General features: G+C 38.5%; 1 long non-coding RNA gene across 1 annotated transcript in view; it reads left to right on the top strand.

Annotated features, from left to right (window-relative positions):
- Positions 1-1,758: 1,758 nt before the first annotated feature.
- The window catches only part of LOC150077263 (uncharacterized), a 218,924-nt gene continuing 202,299 nt past the window's right edge, over positions 1,759-18,383 (top strand). The window contains exon 1 of the long non-coding RNA XR_016547675.1: positions 1,759-2,051. This is a non-coding gene — a long non-coding RNA (uncharacterized LOC150077263). The remainder of the gene's footprint in view (positions 2,052-18,383) is intronic.

Genomic DNA, 18,383 nt, shown 5'->3' with positions numbered 1-18,383 from the left:
TGGAATCCGCGAATTCTTAGACGAAACGTTCCCAGACCTCTTTGTCAGACGACTAGGTTCCATTGAATGGCCACTGCGCTCTCCTGATTTAATACCTTGTGATTCCTTTTTGGGGATTCTTAAGGATAAATATTTAGCAATAAGCACAGATCTCTGTTGGAGCGTCGCAGAGAATAATCAGAGAACATTTCTAAGTCATTTTTCCTTGTGTGCCGCTCTCTTACCAAAATGACTACGATTTTGTAAAGACCAAAATGGCAGCCAATTCAACAGATGTAATTTTTGTTATTTTCAGTCAAATATGTTTCCTTACTTATGGGCCACCCTCTACATGAGTGCAGGTTATAGTTCGACGTCGTAAACTCAAGTTAGACTCTCTTATTATAAAGTTAAGCAACAAACACGGATATCGAACTTTACAAATTACAACCAGGAAATGCACGCACCATGGCTGATATTATTAGTGATGAAAGCTGTAATTCCCATTCCATGATAGTTCACAGAAGTGTCTGAAAGCGAGGTAACTGCTCTAACCAGTTCTTCCTAGCATACTTGGGGAATGCTCTTTAGGATAATGTGATATTAATAATAAAAAGATACACATATATGATTACTACTACAATAATACGTTCTGCAGTATTTAATATTCTCTGTACCTGCACTGATGATGATACTGTTGGAGTCAGTGGCGCTGATTCGAATTTATTCAAATAATCTTCGAATCCCAATCTCTATACTCTGTTGATCGATGGGCACCATACTTCTACATAAAGGGAATTATGGGTAAAGAATTCTGGATTTTATTGCAGCATTGATAGTGTCGAGTGGATATTCTATTTCCATTTTGTTTGCTTAGGTTCCTTTTACAGTTTTCCATTATTAATCTTCGCCAAGGTTCATGAGGACATGATGATGGCTATCAATCATATACAGACTGTAAATGGAGAGGAAAGCATTCCGAATCATTGGTGTCGCAGGATATAAACTTTGTACTGTTAAGAAGGGAAAAAAAGTTATGAAAACATTCAGGATAATCTTACTTACTACGTGTTTAATATTAATGTATGTTACGATCAGAAAGTTCCATAAACAACCTTTCTTTTAATATTCTTAATGAAGCAGAGATTTATTTTAATTGAGGGGAAGGAGAAAGGATTTATCTGCTTCATCGTCCATGTTGTGGTTTGAAATAATCAGCCCTGACATCGCAGGAAACATTTCGCTGTTTTTCGCATGCTTTGCATAAAAAAAAGTACATAATTTAATATATCCCAACACTCGTGTAGAACGAATATTAAAAAGGGACGAATCCAGAGAAACACAGACGTTGTAAACTTATCAATATACTACACGTGGAAAGAGCGAAAAACTCTACTTGTACGCTTGCCAACTGACAGCAAATGGAAACTTACCAACGTGCTACACCAAGATTAACTGGGAGGCCGAGTGAGTGATCTTCGGAGACAGACTGGAACCCACCGCCAAGAGAAGAAGGAAGAGGAAAAAATAACAGAAAAGGTATCTCAACTACCAGCGTCCGACAGGATGGTGTCGTTGTCATGTGAACTGTTATCCCAGAAGCAGCTTCTGATCCACTAACACTTGTAGCCCGCTCACCTAAAATTGATTCAATGACAGCGCCACCATCCTCCCGCGCGAACATCATTGGCTGTTCCGGGCAACAGAATTAAAGCACTGTTCGCGCGCGCACACGCGGACGTATGGTGCGTCGCTCGCACCGGATACTTGTAAGGTAAGCCTGGTGTAGAGAGAACAGCGGAATTGTCGGCCCGACACTGGCCTACTTGGGTTACCCTTGTGCTTCTTCTTCGTGCAATCTGTGTGTTCTTGTGTTTCGTGCCACTGAAGAGAGGTTTATGCGCGTGTGTGATGGCCATGCTGAGGAGGAAACCGGGCAATAACATGGGAGGTCCCTGGGACAAACTGATGCAGCGATTCTACCAGCATCAGTCTATGGAAAGGGCCAGGGAGCAGCAGCAACAGCAGCAAGCATCACAGAACAGCAGCACGCCGAACAAAGTGGAGAACAGGTAGGAGTTTGTCCGTTGTCTGTCCCTTTATTAGCAGCGGACGGCCGACCCCCGTCCTGCATCACGTCTGTCTACAGAAGCATGTTTACTTGTCAGATGGCAGTGGCCATTCATTCTGCACGCAGCTGATCAGGAATGTTTCCGCGTCATTGTAAACATTGCGTTCCTGCTTGGCACACCTTTCGGTACGCGTGAACATTTCGACATTTATTTAAATAATTATACCCGAAAGGGATAATTAAAACATTTAATTATCCTGAAAGGGATAATTAATACATTTTCAAAACTGTTGATTTTGAAAATGTATTAAATGATTTGTCTCCTGTTGTTTACAAAATGGAAACTCATTTTGGGAACCAGCGATCTTTTGTGTGTGTACATAAGTTAAAAGCAATTTTTACACCCTACTAATACATTTGGAGATTTGTATTAAAACGAAGTGCATATTAGTGATATTCTCCATCGATAATTTCTTGTTTTTAATACCCTCCACTTCAGCTGTAGAATATATTAATGGATTTTACAAAGTACTAGTTTATTGATGAACAAAAGGGATGTCAAATATATTCCCCATTTAGTTTCTCTCCTAAACGAGAGATGTGATAAGATAATGAATCTCTATAAACACCTGTTGGTAATATGATGGTTAAATCTATTGTTTTATCTCGTGCTCCTTATTGGGATATTTTGTTCCTTCGATAGAAGTGCTTATATATGCAGGTAGGATGACTTTCCTCCACTATCTGCAAGTATTTTAAACTTACAGATAGTGGTGGAACTTAACTGTTCAATAGGACATTGTTTAGATAACTATCTTCTCTGGCGACATCACAATACCGATGAAACAGCAGTAAGGTTAGTATTTCTTATTCTGAATAAAGGACAATAGGTGTATTAATTCGTAGAAGAGTCAGAGAAAATTTGTGACTATTCTGCGTACTAAAGATCATGGACTTTATCAGACAACCAAATGGTTTGCTTAGTCTATTAAAAATCAAGGATGTTATATCCTTTAATCTATTTCTAAGAATTCTTAATTCTTTCAGTCAAGCGGACAAACTGTTATCGTTTAGCCTGAAGAGAATCCTTTAAGAATGTGTTGAAATATTTTACATTGTCCAATGGACTAAAGGAATCTTGAAGGATTCTTTAAGAGCACTGCCCCCTCCCAATGTTATCCACAGTTTTTGAGCGCAATAATTGGTACACGTGTATGTGTTACTATGAATGGTTCCATGAGACTTTAATTATTGAATTTTGTTATCCGAATCTATCTTGTTTCAGAATCTAATGAATGGACTTGCTTGTTTCTGAATCAGTGATTTTAGATTATTCAAACAAACCATTTGTGTACATTTATATCTGAGCTAAGAAAGAGGTAAAGAACTTTTTGTGTGTATTTGTCTTTTGATAAGATTTTACAGCGAATTAAAAATGCTTGAACAGTGAGCAGAACAATGATTTTGCAATGAAACAAATGATTGTTGAACCATGAACTCGTGATGACCTGAAGAATTTAAAAAGAAAGATTGAATCTAGCTACGGATGATTAAGTATCTCTTTCCCACAATTTCTGAATCGTACTCTCACTTTTCAAATTTACAGTACACCAGCACGAGATACCTGTAACGAAGAATAAAATTTTAAACACCTTAATTTCACACTAATGGAAATTCCTACTGGTACTAGCTTAATGAATGCGCAGGGAGTTAAATGGTATTTTCATTTCAAGAACAGACTGCTCAAAATCTTAAACTCTTCTAATTTAAAATGATAAACAGATTAAAGAACTACCGAAGAAAACCTTATTAAGTATAGTCCCATTACTGCAGCCAGAGTGGCAGGAACAGACGTTGTGGCTTCAACACGAATGGATTATTCTATGAAAGCCATCACATTAAAAGAAGCTCGCGTTGTTCTTTACAACTTAAACTTCAGTTAAATGTATTCAAATGAATGCTGAGTGAATCGAGTACCACTTGCACAGGAGTAGACCCAATTTCCTTCTTGAGATTGCTCTCACAGTGGTTATAAACGCAGTTCTTCCACAGCGTTTGGAAAAGACTTGGGTTTGAGTCCCATTTTGACGAGAAGAACTCTTCTATGGAAATTTTTCACACTATGGCCGAGATTAGTTAAGATTAGTTAGTCAGTCTCGGGTAAGGATTGCATGATTTTTCCCGAAAAGAGGAAAAAACATCTTATTGGATCATTAGATTCCATAATAAGTGAAATAAAGCTTTGATATCAAAGTTATCCCTCTCACTGCAAAAGAATCATTTATGGGAGGATTATATTTTAGGATAATAACAATTTAGGACAGTTACTAGCTTCAGTAAGACAATATAACAAACAGGACGAGGTATTTCTGTGAAAGTAGGATGATATATACTCAGGACAGCAAAAAGAGTTGGTTGGCTGTCTCTCCTCTCTGGATATGAAGAAAATTTCATCCCTAACGATTATATTTAAAGACTTATGGAATAAATAGCTCCTATAGGTCTACTCTCTCTTTTTGACTTGTAAGTTGTTGATCATAGCGCATCTTTATTTTTATTTCGATTGGCATTCTTCCAAACAACTAATGGAGAGAAACATTGGACCAAAGGTATTCTGAGCCTTATTGAGATTCACTGGGAACATTTGTGTAAATTACAAACATATTTTATTCAACTAATTAAACTTAGAATGTGTCCGATGAAAAAATAGATGACTTTCTGATAACAGGATATTACAGAACTAATAGTTTACTGAAACGAGAATGGAGAGATAATCTTGGAGTGGTACTCAAATTTTTTATGTCCTTAGTATTTCTAATTACTCAGAGTTACGACTCTCATTGCCGACTTAGGTTAGCAAACACCTCGTAAAATTAACCCTTAAAAGGATTTTTATCTTTAGAATAAGAAAAATCTTTTACAAGTGTTTTCACTGACTTCTCCTCTAACACTTAAAGCTGAGAAGAGCAAGGCTGGCGCAAAATAAGTGAGTAATTTTTTTAGAAATCTCACTATCCTAAAAGCGAATTGTGAGCTAGTGTTTATATGAACATTGAAAGAACAAGGTGAACTTCAAGAATGTCTGTTTGCTGGACCCAAAACCCTTAGCTTTAGGGAGAAAGAACCTTTGTTTTTGTCCTCGCATGAGACCGGCTAACTCAGCCACGGATTCAAAAAGCCTCAATGTCCCTAGCGCCGTATTGTATATAGTGTTTGGGGGGCACCACCAGTGGGTTCCCACAACCTGCGCCATAAGTACTCTTGTGAAGTATACGGTACTTTGTATAAGCCAGATAAAAGTATTGTGTGTGGTATCTGAGAAGTATTACGTTGGGTTCTGTTGTTGTGGTCTGGCTTTTGGCCGCAACCCCTAATGGGACCCCTCGTTACCCGTACACACCGCCAGGTTGCCCATTATTCTCTGGAAGGTCCTGCTACCTAATTGCCCTTGCTTTCATTGACAGGACCTAAAAAAACCAGATAGAGATTGGGGAATATGAAAATCAAATGGGAGGAAATAGTAAGAAATATTGAGGCGTACAGGAAGGTGCCCTCAAAATTATTAGTTGGGGTAAACTCCACTAAGCGAGAGGGACAAGCGAATGGGAGTCAAAAGATACCAGACGAGAAAGTCAGGTATTGATCACCACTTGGCGCACAAGTCATGGTCGAGAAGTAACGTCCTTTTCTGTGGTTTAGTCATGTCCAAGTGGTCAAAAGGCTAGGTCCCCTTTTCTGTGGTTTAGTCACGTCCAAGTCACTGTCACAATTGAAGATATGCAGGTCACGGTTGGGAGAACAAGTCCCTCAGTGGCTTAATAATATCAAGGTATTTTTCACATCGGAGGTTCTCAGTCTGTGCCTTGTTTAGAGGTTTAGTTACATCAAGATATTTAATCGCGTCCAGGTGTTTATCACAATTGGCAGGTCTCGACATCAGCAGTTGGATGCATATTATTGACTACTCAGTGATTTTGCTGGACCCAAAACCCTTAGCTTCAGGGAGAAAGAACCTTTTTTTTGTCCCGTACATACGTTCCTAGGATGGATGTTAGGATTGTTTCTCCGTCTTGCAAAGAGCTCCTGAGCAAAATTTGCAAATGCAGTATATTCCTGTATGCTGTCTAGTAGGTGGAATTCCTGATTTCTGTGTAAGTATATGATTTTGGTGATTAATATAGAACGAAGGTCCTTGTACAGGGAACAGTCATACATAAGATGGTACCAGCTTTCCAGCTGTCCACAAGGACAAGATGATCTTAAATGATGCCCAGTGATGTTAATTTGGCTTTAATGGATCCGTGGCCAGTAAGTAGGCGAGTTGTGTACAAACCTGGTGAGAGTTTGACCACTAGCTCTGCCACTCCTGCTGCAGCTGCTTAAGTAGGAGTTTCTTTTCTTTCTTACATCCATTAGCCGGATTGGTTATGTAATTGAGGATGTTTGTGAAACTCCTTTTCAGTGCTGGTATAGCAATCCCCTTCTGATCACCTCTAAATCAAGGGGCAGAGCAAGAATCTGAAGGGCGTGGATTCTTACCGTACAGCAGACGGCTGTAGTAATAAGCAGAATGGACTGCTGAATGGTATCTAGTATTTTCCTTTTGGACGCCATAACAGCTTTGATGAACCAGATTCCTGAAGCATGCATGGTGATAGGTATAAAAACAGCATTACAGAATAATGAGCAGATTCTTCACTTAAGACCCCAATCCCGGCTTGAGACGCTGGCAACAAAAGCAGCATAGTTACGGATTTTGGTTCGGAGGTATTTCTGATGTGCCTGGAATGAGAAGTTGGTTGTAGATATTTGATTGTAGTTTTGGTTGTAGATATTTGATTGTAGTTTTGGTTGTAGATATTTGATTGTAGTTTTGGTTGTAGATATTTGATTGTAGTTTTGGTTGTAGATATTTGCAGGTTATTCTCTTTTGCCCAGCTTTGGAGAATGCAAAGGGGATGATTTGAAAGGGTCTCAAGCCCGGCACTGGAGTCCGCTGCCACAGTGATAATAAGATCATCAGCATATGCTTGAGATTTGTGACTCTCAGATCAATGTTGAGGAAGACATCCAAAAGCAATATTCCATAATAAAGGTCCCAGGACCGAACCTTGCGGACACCGGCGAAAGACGTTTCTGGAGGCTTTGTGAAATGGAGCATCAAATCATATCTCTCCAACAGACGGAGCTGCTGGAGAGATATGATTTGATAGTCTCATAAATTTATTATTTTAAAAAGATTTATTTTTTTATAAAGATTTTTAGGAATGGAAGCTCTGAGAAGTCTGCCAAAGACACTCGGCCACCAGACTGAGTTGAACGCCCCGGCGAAGTCAATGGCAATAATCAAGAAGTACTTCTTGCCTGTGCCAGGAGCCGCTATGAGAAGATTACGTAAGGTATCAACCGTGCAGGAATCAGATCTAAAACCATATTGTTTTGGTGAAGGCAAGTTGGCGCTTTCGTAGTGCTGTAAAATTATTTTGTGGAGCAATATTTCGAATAGTTTACTAAGGACTGGAAGAAGTGCGATTGGGCGGTAGTATTCTTGTAACTCTGGAGGTTTTGTGGGGTTCTTAAGGATGAGTTTCAAGTTGACTATTTTCCAATCGTTGGGAATATTCCAGCTTGCAAACAGCAGTTGAGGAGATTTAAAATGATCTCGGTAGTGTACTCGACAATTTTTTTTGATTATTTCAGGCTCCAACAGGTCTGGTCCTGGGCATTTTCTATCCCTGCTCACAGCAGTTGCAGCGTGAAGCTTATCAATACTAAATGGGGACTCCAGGTTATACTCGTCATAGTGATCCTTCTCATGGCATAGTTTGAGCTGTTCCGCAGTAGAAGGAGCTGGCGACTTTTGGAATGTCACATTCAGGATGATACCAATAGATTGTTCCCAGTTGTCATTGTGCCCTGTGGGGTCTTAGTAGAAGTAACAATCTCTGCCCTAGGGAGTTTGTTAGTGGTGACTTTATACACCACTCTCCAGGTGTCAGTGTTCCCTGTGGTAGACACCAGTGTCTTCCAAGATAGCCGCTTACACTTCCTTAGTTTTGCTGTGTACATGTTCCTGGCCTCCCTGTACAGTTGCCGGAGGGCTACAACTTCAGAGGCAGGCCAAGATCTTCGCGCCCGCTGGAAGGCCTTTCGCCTTTTGTTTACCTCCCTGCGGAGTCGTTGAAGGTCCTGATACCACCAGGGAATGGCACCAGGAGTAGGGTTCTTCTTTCTACTATCATTGACAAGGACCCTGTCATTTTACACCAGGAAAAGCTCCGGGTGTGATAGTAGGTTGTCACATAGCAGGCATATCCATTCGCCAAATAAAAGAAAGAGTGATACACTAAAAATCATGTCAGTAATGCCGAAGACCGATGGAAGACAGAAGATGAAGCGACTATTAATCTCAAGCCAAGTAAACAACTTTTAATGACCCTCAGAACTTGTCGACAGTTGGAACGGATAGTGAGAGGAAATCGCAAAAGTATCATTAATATGCCGACTTGAGAGACATTTGGAAAAAAGTGGAAGACCAGCAACTATCAGCAGTTCACTTCACAAAAGGAGTTACCATGTTCACCCAGCTACTCGGGAGCCGAAGCTGTTTCCCAGCACGTCCCCTCTATTCTGGTATAGAGAACGGTAGCATTGAACCTTATAGTAGTAGTAGAACCGCTATGGGGATTGAAGAATCACGATATACAGTACAGGTATCAGCTGGACATACCCAGCGCTTGCCAAACACGGTTTCGCCCAATTAATATTGAAACAGCAATGAATATCAGTAGTATATGGTATAAGTTTAAAGTTGCGTAGATTTGGTCCACTGGTTTTCATTGATGAAACAATAAACGCAGCTGTCCTCTTCTGTTAGCTACGTTGTGGCAGCTCTTTGGAGATGAGTTGTATTTATAATAATATGACAATGCTCCTTGTGAAAGTACGATTCAGTAGCGGTCTGAAAAAAGTAATGTGAATCCGTAAGACAGTTTGGTACTGTGTGAGAATTCGATAAATAACATGGAGACTAGAAACTAAGAAACCAAATGAATACGTAAATATTTTTGCTAAAGCTTTAAATTTTGTAACAATATTAATCTAATCGGATTACAGTCGCTCCTCATATGCTTTCCGAAACTCAACTTCCAGGGATTTAAGTTTTTATAAAGGATGTAAAGCGTTGGATGAAATATGGTTTTAAAATAAATGAAGTAAAAGGTCTGGGAGAACGAAAGACACTCTGGTCTCTTAGAAATGGAGAAAGCAAAGAAAACAGAAAAGTACACGCTGTATTATTTATTTATTTATTTTGTTAAAAGTAGCAGCTTGGTTGTTTGAGGACTGGAAAGCTAGAATAAATTTATTGGCAGGAAAAAAGTTCCTCCGAGGACTTTTATCAAGTCACAAGGGAGATTAGGCAAGATAGGGAAGATTACGAGATGTCCCTGACAAAGGAGAAAAGAAAAGCGTCAAAGATTTTTTTGCTTATGTAAACAATAGAAGTAAGAGGATGAATCCAATTGATGCCCTAAATATAAATACTTTAACAGTTGATGATTCTGCTCAGGATGCTGATAAACTAAATACAACATGTTTTTTTTATCTCCATTCCCACGTCAGGAATTTTTTTACGGATGGAGACGGGCATGCCAGAAGTGAGTCAAATTCTGGCGAAAGCTGAATGATTTTGTGATAATTGAGAGGAAAGTGGAAGAGAAATTGTTGAAGATGAACACAAAAAAAGGCACATAGAGTGGGTGAGATCTATCCAGTTAAAAGGGAGGCAGCAAAGGGGGTAAGCAAACCCTTAGCCATAATTATGAGAGCATCCTTGGATTCAGGGGAGTCTCTGTGGACTAGAGATTTGGGAATGTATCACCAGGTCACAAAGGTGGATCAAATGGTGGCATGAGTAATTACAGACCTTCTAGATTAACTTCTGGTCGACGGAAAATAATTGAGGGGAGAATAATGGAATGGAGTTACCGGTTAAAGAAGAACTACAGGACCATTTAGACAGGAACGCAGTTACACTTCAATCACAGCATGGATTTGTAAAGAGGCGATCTTGTCTGACTTATTTGATTGAATACTATGATGCAGTAATCAAGAAACTGGATGCAAATATCATATACACTTCTGCCAAAAAAGGTGTAGAAGATTCCCGAATGTTGTAGAACATTGTAGAAGCTTCCTGAATGCTGTAGAACATTGTAGAAGATTCCTGAATGTTGTAGATGCTTCTAGAATTCTAGAAAGTTGGAGTATTGTTTCAATATTATAGAAGATTGTAGAAAGTTGGAGTATTGTTTCAATATTATAGAAGATTGTGGATGATTCTAGAGTGTTTTGCAATAATATAAATTCAGGAGAAGAGTTGTAACTTATAAAATCGAATATCTGTCATTTAGAAAGAGTGTCTGGTGTAATTTGTGTGTTTCGTGGTAAAGATTACAAGAAATAAGGAACTGCGTGTCGAAAAAAGAAGTGCTGTTATAACTCTGTATAAAGAAAGTTATTCCACGAAACGTATTGGCAAAAAAACTAGGTGCTGCTTCATTTAAAGGAGTAGAAACTACCATTCGACGATTCAAGCAGACTGGCAGTTTAATGAATAGACCACGATCAAGACGACCGTGCGTAACAACGGAAGCACAAAATAATACCATAACGCTGATTTCTAAACGCAATCGACGTCTTACTGCACACGAAATTCGAGCTGAATTCAATATATCAGAGAAACTCCCGTTTTTACATCCACTGTAAAATTTCGTCTTAAACGATCTGGACTTCATTGTTGTGTAGTGGTCCGAAAACTCTTATTAAATCCAGAAAATCGAATTGGTTGGCTTGGGCTAAGCGTCATCAACATTGAACAATTGAAGAGTGGAAAAACATGCTGTGGATGGATAATCCAAATTTGAAATTTTTGGATCCAAGTGGAGAGTTTTTGTGAGATGATCAGCTGGAGAAAAAAAATGGTGCCACGTTGTTTAGTGCCTATATTCAAACACAATTGTGGTTTCAACATGATCTGGGACTGTTTCTGTTTTTCTGGAGTGGTTGGCATCGTTAGAATTGAAGGAATTTTAAGAAAAGAAGTTTATAAAAACATTTTTGAAGATATGCAATATTCTCTGGACTTCAACTTTGTAGAAGTTTTATATTACAACAAGACAAAGGCCCGAAGCACAGCTCTAAGCTGTGTAGGGACTTTCTAGCGTGTAAACAAAAGGATGGAGGTACTAAAAATTTTGGCATGGCCACACAAATCGCTTGACTAAACCCAATAGAGCTTTTATGGGATCATCTAGCCCGTCAACTCCTTGAAGTCTGCCCTTCTTCATAAAATTATGGGGAACCTTGCAGATCGCTTGGAATAATGATAGTCAAGACACTAGGATCGATAGTGTCTTGACTAACAATCGCTAATTGCTAGAATGTCACCTAAGTGTAAGTGCAAGGGAGGATAAAATCCAGTACAGGATATTTTGATGAAAAATCGGTATAGTTAGTCAATATTGCATAAAATATTTCAGTACTTAATAAAAAATCTTAAAATAGTTTGTAGGGTGTTTTTTTATATTAAACCTTACTTATCATAGTTAATTCAAATAAAATTAACGAAAAATATTGTCACACGCCATAATTCCAAACTTTTAGATGCGCCTGTACTTGGATTTCAGGAAATCTTTTGATTCTTTAGCACATAAAAGACTTAACTGGAGCAGTGTGGCATTAAGGAAAAGTTGCTGCCATCAATAAGGGGATGGTTGAGTCGTTATCAATGGACACTGTTCTTCGTGGACTAATGATGTTAATGTAGTCCCCCAGGGTTCAGTATTTAATAAGTATTTGCCTTTGCCCGTTGTAGTTTAAAATGGCAAAGGCAAATACTGTATTTGGGCAGCGGTAATCTCAAATTAACGCAACAACGGTGAGGTACTACACTCAGGTGTGAGATGGGTTAAATGCAGAATTCTTCAGAATTTTATTTGGTCTGCCTCAACTGGGCAAAGGGTAGTTTGCAGGCCTTTTCAAGATACTATTCGAAAAAGATTGGGATTTGAATTCATTTGTGAAGGGTAGAAATTTTAATTGCGCTTTTTTCACACACAAGTTGGTTATTCAAGGGCTACATTGTTTTAAATCCAAGAATCTCTGAAGGAAAAATCATCTCTGGTTTCTCATCAGTAAAATAGGCAAAATTCATTATAGAAAATATGAAATACACAAACAAAATATAAAGATGCATCGTGACCTTAGCTGTCCTCATTCGATTTGTGCAATAACCCAACTCAACTTTAATATGGATAGGAAAGGACATTACGTGGAATAGTGTTATATACACCACCTTCCACCATCGTGGGTAGCAAAGTTGGTAGGATCGCCGTCCTCCTCACACCGGTGGAAAAGACCAGAGTTCGAATCCAGTTGATGACGTTGTTGTTACGCAAACTTCACGACACAAGGGCAACTATGGCCAATATGTGTCTGTCAATGTCGCTATGTTGATTTTAATGATTTATGGATGGATATATCAAAGTGTATTTATTATTCCAAGATGCTTAATATATATAAATAGCTCACTTAAGTTTGCTTTGTCACCAAGAATATGAAAGAGGGTTAGAGGAGCTTGCAAGTGTGCTAATGATTGGAAGGAAGTCGTTCGAATGGCTGAATAGGATGGACAATCAATCAGGATGTGCCTTACTGTAAGTTGTATCTGACAGAAAGAGCAGAGCGGGGGGATCTTCTCTTAGAAATAAATGTTTGTGAGTGAGGAAGGTATGCCCAGTGTGCAGTCTTGTCAATATAACTTCCTCCTGTCTATTTGTACGTGAGCTCGAACTCCATGAACATAGATCTTTTTTTATTCTGCAGAGTTTATTGCACAGCTGGTTCCTCCAAAGTTGTTTCCAAATGGAAGTATATTTGGTACGAAATACATTCCTATAATCTGTAAATGGTACAAACTGAAAGTTATCTTGTATATTAAGATCTGGATTTTTTGCAGTTTGGTCTGTATGGTTATTTCCTGGGATTCTAGAGCTCGGAATCCTGTAGAGCTGCTACTGCAATAAGGGAGTCAGTATAGATTAGAGTAGGTAGAAGTTGATGCTCGGTAATACATCCAGTGCTAGCGTTGATGACGTGAGGAATTTTTATGGACCATTTTCACAACGTGGCTGAGTTAGTCGGTCTCAGGTTTTTTTAGCGTGGTTTTTTCCTCCTGAAAACTCTGGTTTTATTTCCAACAAATAGAAAATCGACCACTGAACACACGCGATTTACAAAGAGCATAAATGTAGCAATATGGTCTTTGTCGCTGATGGTCCTAACTTACAACAGCACCCTCCAACAAGTAATGAGACACTAAATGAAAAAGCATCCCACCAGAAAAAAAAAAGAAAATTTTAATATCGGGTGTGATCTCATTGGGTTTCAAGGGCATTAGTTATTCCTTGAAGAACAGTTCTTAAAAGTTTTAAGTATGCTTGATCAGAATCTGACTTTTCCCACATAACATCCATTCTATAATTTGTGTTTTCCTACAATTTATTTCGTGGGAAAACCTCCCACCACTCTTGGTGGTAGGGTATACATAACCTACCACCATGGGGTTTGTAAATATTTAGTTTATTGCAGGTTACTCTCCTGACAATACAAAAACTGTCAAACACTCAAAACATTTAACTTGACTAATTTTGGATTATTCTTGCCAAATCCTACCTTCAAGCCACTATCAGGACTGTAGAACGCTGTAATATAACTGTTAGTCCTAGAGTAATCAATAGCTTGATGAAGGATTTAGCAACAAATTAGAAACGTAACCAGAACCAGAATCAAATTTAGCGTTTAATATGCATGGAAGATATTATATTATCACTAGAATAGTTTTCTAAATAAATCAGTTTTTAATACCAACCTAGTAACGTGTTGATCCTCCTTTAGCTTTAAAAACAGCCTGAATTCGTCTAGGCATGGATTCCTTGATTCAAGGACCTGCGTGAACAGCCTGCAGCGAACAATCCTATCACCATAATGGCTGGAAACATTCACACGTTTTCCCAACGGAGGTTGAACTACTCAACGATTGATGAGTAGTTCGGCCCCCGTGAGGACATTGTAGAATTGCTGATGAACGTCATTATTGTCGTGGATAGGTTGTCCTGCAAGACTGCTCAAGGCGAGCGAATGATGGAAATCTGAAGGTGCTAAATCTGACTACACGGTGAATATTGTAAAGACTTTCATCCAACCTGTTCCAACAAAATCTGATGTCAACTGCTCAACATGTGTAGTGTATTGTCAAAGATGATGAAAACCATCAAGAAATTGAATATAAATGTTTTCCTCTTATGTCATTAACAGTGCGACCATATTCTACTGAATGCACCAAGAGAAAATTTTCCTGCTCCACAAGACTGTCCACATTACTTTTTCTGTAGAGCATGTTGTTTGTTTCACTAGGAATCCAAGAAGCTTCAACATCATGGATCGTGAACAGTCATGCTTTCTTTGTGGATTTCCATTGGATTACTTCCTTAAGCCCATAATTAACGGACGATCTATGGACTTCTTTGGTGCACTTGTTTATTCCAACGGCTACACATCACAATTTGATCACATCTAGAAGGAAGGCAGTTATATTCGTTTCGTTTAACTGGTAACCTAGAATATTACAAATGTTTTAGGTTAATTTCAGTACGAGTTATTAACATTGCCATGATAATATCTGGGTTGCTTCTGCTCTAGGTCTTTATACCAAGAACAACCTAACATAGCTTAAAATCGATGATGGCTTTAGTTTTTATTTTACTTTTCTATTTTTGAAATGTCTCTTATGGCATAACATTTCACTTCTTTAGCACTCTTTTATTCGAAGTTATTCGCATTTTATAGGTTTCTCATTTAAAATTAGGTTGAGGGAGGAATTGAAATCAATGGTTTCAATTTCGCCGAACAGTTCCCCAATATATACAGCACCACCACCTCTGGATAAACTCTCTGAGGTGGTCGTATTCTTGAGAGAATCAGTACCTTATATTAGTCTTTGTATTCTAGTAGATATGCCAGAATAAATGAGCAAGGCCTTATGACAGACGTCTTGTATCTCTGATGGACAGGCACCATCAATCCAATAGCTGCGTGCGCTGAATATTTCTTTCCTATTTAAAATTTCCGCGATTCGAAATTTATTCACGAAATCCTCTTAATCGAATAATATATTATTCTGTGTGATGAATTAACCTTTTGAACTGAGAAGATTTTTTGTAGTTACAATTACCCATAATGCTCCTTTACTGGAGAATTTTGTTTGAAGATTTATGACAAGTAAAAATACGTTGCATTATTGATGCAGAGTTATAGGGAAATTTATCCAACAGCGCAAAGTTAAGGAATGAAAAAAAAAAGGTCTTATCGAAATATTAAATTATTATTTTAATGCCTAAAATAAAATTGAGGAGGCGATTTTAAATCTACTTAACAAAAGTTTCATTAAAACGCAGTCTAAAATAAAATAATAATAATAGAAAAAGAAATAGACAACCTATGCGTTTCCCTCCTTTCGTAGGGTAATTATCCAGCTGACTTTTGAATTTCCCTAGACTGTCAACCTCTACCACCCATGTAGGTAACTTATTCTAGTAATTTATAACTCGCTGGCTAAAATAAAACATCCTGCAATTGAGCCTAAACATCTACCCCCGTAACTTGAATTTATGGCCCCTAGTTCTAGAATCATTTATAATCTTGAAAATTCGTCCTCATTCATTTTGCTTATGCTTCCTCTCAGAGCCTTAAACACCTCAATCAAATCTCCTCTAAGGTGCCTAGTTTCCAAGCTCTGCAACCCACATATTCGAAGTCTTTCCCCATATGGACGCCCTTTTGCCGATCTCACCAGGCGAATTACCCGTCTTTGGACCCTTTCAAGAAGCACAATGTCTTTCTTTAGGTGCGGTATCCATACCTGAGCACAGTATTCCAAGTGCGATCTAACAGCAGCCTTATATAATTGGATTATGACGTCCTTATCTCTACTAGCAAATGTTTGATAAATCATCAATATGACACCATGGGCCTTCCTTGCAACCAGTCTACAATGCTCGGAGAATTTCATGTTTGACCATTCCTGAAGTCTATCTAGGTCACTCTGAAGAAGCCCTGCTTGGTGGTAGTCATTAACTACTCAACCAATCTTTACATCATCTGCAAATTTAGACATCACGCCCTCTATCCCTTCATCGATGCCATTTATGAAAATCAAAAATAACAGTGGTCTCAATACGGATTCTTGGGGAACCCCACTTCTTACATCAACCCAATGTGAGGAATAACCATTTATCGCAACCCTCTGCCTCCTGCCCTGAAGCCATCCAGCTGTCCATCTAAGGATTTCCCCTGTGATTCCAACATGTTCCAACTTATAAAGTAACCGCTCATGTGAGACTAAGTCAAATGCTTTGATGAAATCCAAATAAACAATATCGAAATTATTTTCCTAAGTCCAACTCTTGAGTTGACCCTGTCAAAATTGTTAACCAGATTAGTTCAACATGATTTTCCCTACTATGGAAGTTAAACTGATAACACTGACTCTTAGAAACAACCCTTATGTACTGGAGATATATTGGCACTTTTCCAATCCAACAGAATCACTCCCGAGTGCAGTGATTCTCTCATAATTAGCCTCAATAGTTCAATGCACTCACTTGCCGCCTCCCTTAAGATTATAGGGTATATGCCATCAACCCCAAGAGCCTTACTGGCCTGTAGGGTAGGCTCGAAAGTTTTTCCATTAAATAAACAAGTGAAATTTCAACATCATTAACTACATTTTTTCCAACTCCACTCTGATAATTTCTCATTAACACAAAGGTGTTTCTTCTGTGAATATCGATATAAAGCAACTGTTGAGTTCATCTGCAACTACAGTTGGAGCATCTAATACTATTCGGGAAGTTTACTTAATCTGGCACATCTTCTGACGACAAAAAATCGACAGAAAGTTTCTCATCAGGTAGATGATGCTCCCGAGAATTATATAAAAATTTGTTCCAAAAGCCACCCCACCCAAGATGTTCTTACTTATTCCAATATCCTTTCTTAGTGGTGACGTATTGAACTAAATTTTCTGCATAATTCTTGTCTACATCATCTCTATCGCAAAGCTTTCAAATATTCAGGCCTGTGGTCCATCACCGTTGGTGGATTTTAATCACTAGACACCTTCGCAGCAGTGTAAAATGAGAGCTTTAAACGGATGAAGTCATTTCTGAAACGTGCATCTAACTTCGTTCATGTAATTAGCATAATATGAACTTGTGAGATCATCTGCGCAAATCCAGGTCATCTTACACTTCATGATTTCATATTCGCAGTTCAGAATCTCTTTAAATTATTGCGCGATCATTATTCACACGATTTTTTTCCAACCACACGGAGCCCGTGCTTAAAAAAAGAGCATATTTTTTCATCGATTTCCTCTTGGACTTTTTCTCCTTTTTCACAAAGAGCCTTCCAATTTTTTTTTCTGTTTTAACGCGCTTTATGTCTGTAATAAATTATTTTAACAGATTATTGGGAAACTGGGTATTATCTCCAAAGTAATTTGTTTTTATCTTTTCTGAGGTTTGGCTGTCGAAGTGTTTTTTCTGATTTGAATTCCACCGTTCGGTTTATTGACTTTAGTTAGTCCTCGTGGCCTTCTGGGTTCCTGCGATGCCTATAGGTCGACTGTGATGCAGTTTTCATCTCTGCGAGCACTAATGTCATTCCGTATAATGCTCCAGATGGTTCCAATTGGCCCACACAGCGCTCACTGTTAATGGTGTTTCAACACTTTGGATAGACACCATCTTCCGAGTTTTGCGAGAATTTTCTTCTTTAGTGGAGCATCTTTTTTGGTTCCTGGGTGGAATTGGAAATATACTGAGCATCAGACCACTTGATCAAATAAGCACGATATCCGTTTCTTTTTGCTGACTGTGCTGCAAAGGGCAAATGTTTGTATCGAGTGTGGGAAGGTTAATATAAGTCTGCATACATGTCACAAGTACACTCGTTCGGACTGCAGGCGACGCTAAAGATTCTAGACATTAGATATGTTTTTCTTAGCGGATGCTCAAGAAAAAGTTTTAGAGAGAGAGAGAGAGAGAGAGAGAGAGAGAGAAGACAAGCGGAAAAGTGGAAAGATAGAGAAGAAGAGGAAGCAGACAGAGATGAAAAATAAAAACAAAATATTGCAAGATAGACAGCCTACAAGGTTGGTTGAGTGAAAAAGATATTGATCAATGATAGATCCAATTACCAATGGAAAGAA

Source organism: Mastigoproctus giganteus, chromosome 12, assembly GCF_048544385.1.
Source record: "Mastigoproctus giganteus isolate SK-2022 chromosome 12, ASM4854438v1, whole genome shotgun sequence".
In the NCBI taxonomy this organism is placed as follows: Eukaryota; Metazoa; Arthropoda; class Arachnida; order Uropygi; family Thelyphonidae; genus Mastigoproctus; species Mastigoproctus giganteus.
Note: the sequence above shows the minus strand (reverse complement) of the source record. Positions and strands in the feature narration are given on the sequence as shown.